Here is a 4,621-nt window from a genome sequence, read left to right on the forward strand (position 1 = left end):
TGGCATGGCGTTCAACCAATAACTTACCTCAGCTAAAAGTGCACCCGAACAGTCACAGCTACATTCGATAACATATTTTTATTAAAACATATATTTATAGTACCAAGTATATGTACAATAGATTTCCATCAGACTCAGACCGAAAGAAATAATGGCTTGTGGCAATGCGTAGAGATTGTTGGATTCCCAGCAAACACTCAAAAATTTGCTCAGACCATTTTCTTGAGAAATATTTTGATAGAACAGGGCAACGAAACAGGCTTAAAGATGGTGCTGTACCAACTCGTTTTAAGAAATTTCCACAGCATCTCAAAAAAGTAAGGTTATAAATTCCAGTAATTATTGGCAGTTAATAAGTTATTTTATTATTATTAAGACAGTTATTTTAATAATTATTGGAAATTATTGGCTATAATATACTGGCAAGTATACAGGCACTGATATAATATACTAATATATATATACTGGCAGTATAACTTTGAATTGATTCACTGCAGGCTGGTCATGAAAGGAAGAAACCATATAAACGAAATATGAAAACTGGTTTGCAGTCACAATGCAGTTCCGGTAGTAAAGATAAAACAAGTGATTGCCTTGTTGAAAGAAGCTTCTGGGATAAAGTAAAGTCTGACCATACATACAGCATAAGCAATTCACCCACTAAATTGAATACGAAAATCCAGTCACGAAGAAAACAAATTGCAGCAATTCGAAAAAATTTAAAACTCAGTCAGCAAAAGTCACGCAGATTTAAACAGAAAATAGTTTCAATGAAAACTTTAATTCAATGTTTGTATAAAAATCAACTCCTATCTTCAAATTGTGAAGAAGTGTTGAAGGCATCATTTACAGGTGTGCCATTGCATGTCATGAAAAAAGCAGCAAAACAACTGCATTGCTCTAAAGGTTGCAAGTATTCCACGGAATTGAAGGCATTTGCACTAACCCTTCAGTTTTACTCTTCCAAGGCATATGAGTATGTCAGAAAAACCTTCAACTTAGCTTTGCCAGCACAATCAACCATTAGAAAATGGTACACCAAAGTGTCGGCTGAACCTGGTTTTACAGAACCTGCATTCAGAGTACTTTCAGCCAGAGTTGAAGAAGAAAAGAAGAAAAACAAGCAGGTAATTTGTGCTTTAATGCTGGATGAAATGGCCATTAAGAAGCATGTTTCTTGGGATGGCCATCGTTTCCGAGGTTTTGTTGATATTGGTGTGGAAATGCCAGCAGATGATTCCTCACCTGTTGCAAAAGATGCTTTAGTGCTAATGGTTGTTTCGTTAAACAATTCATGGAAAATTCCTTGTGGCTATTTTTTTACTGACAGTCTGACTGGTAAAGAGAAAGCTAACCTTGTAAATGTTTGTATTGGGCGGCTCCATGATATAGGAGTAGTAGTTTCTTCTGTGACATGTGATGGTCCTTCCAGTCATCTTGCTATGATGAATGAACTTGGTTTGTCTTTAGACATAGATAACTTCCAAACTTATTTTAACCATCCTGCAGATGAAAATTCCAAAATATATATGTTGTTAGATGTGTGCCATATGCTTAAACTTATACGCAATACCTTTGGTGAAGGTGGCATACTTGTAGATTTTGAAGGAAAGAAAGTGAAATGGGAACACTTGGTTCAGCTGCAGAAACTTCAAAAAGAAGAAGGGTTACGCCTTGCAAACAAACTTAAGTTGGCCCATATAAACTGGAAACAACAAAAAATGAAGGTTAACTTGGCAGCTCAAGCAATAAGTGCAAGTGTAGCTGATGCCATTGAGTACTGCAGCAACACATTGAAACTACAACAGTTTCAAAGTTCGGCGGCAACTGTTAGGTTTTTACGTATTTTTGATCGCTTATTTGATATATGCAATTCCAGAAATCCATGTGCTAAAGGATTCAAATCACCTTTGAAAAGAAGCAATGAGTCCAGCTGGAGGCCATTTCTTGATTTTTCTTTTGATTACATTATGAAGTTGAAGGACACTGCTGGGGTACAAATGCTTAAAACAAGACGGAAAACAGGCTTTCTGGGATTCTTGATGGCAATAAGAAGTATAAAAGGGTTGTTTGAAGATTTAGTTGGGCAAAATCAATCTCCACTAAGATATATCTTAACTTACAAGCTTAGCCAAGACCACCTTGAGTTGTTTTTTGGAGCCATAAGGTCAGCAGGAGGTTTCAACAACAACCCGATAACCCAGCAGTTTACAGCAGCTTATAAGCGCTTACTTCTAAGAAGTGATATCAAAGGTGGAGTGGGTAACTGTGAACAAAAGTTACCAATTGAAATTTTGCATATATTCAATGGTGCTTCAACTAGTAACCCTCAGCTGACAGAATCAGGTGCTCATATTATAAGAAAATATGACCTACTTGGACGGGATCTAGAAGTCGACGAAGATCATAGCCTCAGTGAAATTCCAAACATTCTTGGTTTGTCTGAATACAAAAAAGCTGCCATTTCATATATAGCTGGCTATGTTAGCAAAATGGTTGATAAGCAAATTTTGTGCAGTCACTGTAGTCAAGCTCTTGGTTCAACAACCAATTTTCCAGTGTCTGACTTCCTGCAAATGAAAGATAAAGGCAAATTATTTAAACCTTCCGAAAGTGTAGTAGTAGTTTGCGAGGAAACTGAAAAACAGTTTCAACGTCTTCTTAAAACTACAAGAGGAAAACTTCCCCAAGGTAAAATGTAGCAAAATAATTTATATTTATCTGATGATTATTATATTTATCTGATATATATGTAAACACAGCTTAGTTGCATAATTACAAAAAATATAGAAGATTATATACAGTATCAAATATACCTTGAATTTGTTATGTCGGTTTAGAAAAAGGAGTATCAGAAGGTATTGCAACATCTGTTCTGGCTAATATCAACCTATCCTTAGCATTCTGCAATCTTCAATATCATATGTTAGACACAAGTGTCACCAACAACCATATCTTTGACCTTATAAAGTTAGTTTCAAAAGCATACTGCAAAATTCGACTTTACCACCTTGGAAAAGAGTACAATGAAGAAATTACCTGCAAAAAGATACGAAAAAAGTTTAACAAACTTGTACTATTCAGCAATCAGTAATGACAAGTGGATGACTCGTTACTGTTTAATTTCAAATGTCAGTCATTGACATAGTAATGTATGTAGTAGTGATTAGTGAATGGTTTTGTTTTATCTCTTTTGTTTTGTAAAATTGTACATGTAAATAAATTTGGCTAAATGTTTATGTCCTCTTTTACCAAATTTTACACGTTTTACAATAGGGTCCAACAAATCAGATTCTTATTTGTAGTTAAAGTGTGGCACAATAGAAAACTAGGCCTATAGACTACAGTTAACTGAACATATTTCCAGATGTGGGCAGTCAATACTTTGACTTTGAAAGTACTGGCATAGCACCAAAACTAGCCTAGGCATAAATCTCTCAAAATCTTGAAACTATCACTATAAAAGTACCGATGGCGACTAGCCTAGCTGTTGAGACGACTAAAAGAAAAAATTAATCCGGTATTGACGGCATAGCTTACAATGTAACACATTCCTGTCTGGGATTCGGAACATGGTATTACAAAGTAATGTACGAAGGTACTGTATCAATGCCTATCTCCGATTATTCCAGTAGCCTATCTCTAAAATAATATCGTGCTAAAGCTATGAATTTTCAAAATATACGGTAGTCCAGGCTACATACGGCATCGGCGTATCCTACGATATATAAAGAGTCCTAGCCCGTATAAGTTCTGTATAACGTTAGAACTAGGCTATTTTTACAAATATACCGTACTGGAGACAAGACAATTGTCGATACAACTCCATCACAATTCAGCACCAGTGCACCACTGTTGGGACTGACTGACTGGGTCCCTTAATGGCGGATTCGCAAAGTTTCAATTTGGCTTCAATTCCAGAGGCGAGTTGAGCGATCTAGTGTTTTATAGGATATCTATGGATCTAACAAAGTGGTTCTTAAACTGTGGGTAATTACCCCAAAAAAGTAATTTGACATTTTTAGGGGTAATTTAGATTATCGTTTTTTTGGTTATGTTGCACTAAAATATTTTGTACTCTGTAGATTAGATAGATTTTCGTGTGCGTTTATATTTTGTTTTGTTTCACTTAACACCACGCCTTCTGTGATATCATACTATCTTAGTCTCTAGAGGCAGACACCATAGTTTAGTACAGTAGCAAGTGATATTCACAAGCATTGCCTTCTGCTGTGGGCTAGTCTGGTCAGTGTAAGCTAACAACTGTTAAGATGCCTCCAAAGAAACGGGCATTTCAATGCAAATTATGACTTCATTTTTGTGTTGTTTTATTATTAATTGATTCAAGTGGTAATTTGTTATTTTTTTGAAAGAGGTAATTGAAATCGGTCAGTTTCTTCTCAGCAATAACTATATTAAAAAGGTTTAAGAACCACTGATCTAACACTTTAATTACAGTACCTGAATACAGTATATCATGAATGAATGCAATTTTGTTATTATACGCCCAAGATAGTTTAATATATCAAATAAAGTTATAATTGTATTGTTATACTTACAAAGTTGTTAAAATTATAAAACTGTACCCGTAAATATCTGGAAAAACTCTCACAACTCTTAT

The 4,621-nt window shown here is 35.2% G+C and overlaps 1 long non-coding RNA gene across 8 annotated transcripts; it reads right to left on the reverse strand.

Moving 5' to 3' along the window:
* Positions 1–418: 418 nt before the first annotated feature.
* Positions 419–3,061, reverse strand: LOC143464961 (uncharacterized). 8 transcript variants are annotated; one of them, XR_013118558.1, is made up of 7 exons: positions 2,817–3,061; positions 2,377–2,570; positions 2,124–2,266; positions 1,909–2,003; positions 1,574–1,649; positions 1,356–1,503; positions 419–1,245 (listed from the first exon to the last, which is right to left on the reverse strand). It is a non-coding gene; the product is annotated as an uncharacterized LOC143464961 (long non-coding RNA). The 8 variants fall into 8 exon arrangements; XR_013118557.1 differs by having other exon boundaries at positions 1,574–1,705; XR_013118556.1 differs by having other exon boundaries at positions 1,574–1,705; positions 1,909–2,038.
* Between the last annotated feature and the right edge of the window lie 1,560 nt (positions 3,062–4,621).

The sequence above is a fragment of the Clavelina lepadiformis genome, chromosome 7 (assembly GCF_947623445.1).
Source record: "Clavelina lepadiformis chromosome 7, kaClaLepa1.1, whole genome shotgun sequence".
Taxonomy (NCBI): Eukaryota; Metazoa; Chordata; class Ascidiacea; order Aplousobranchia; family Clavelinidae; genus Clavelina; species Clavelina lepadiformis.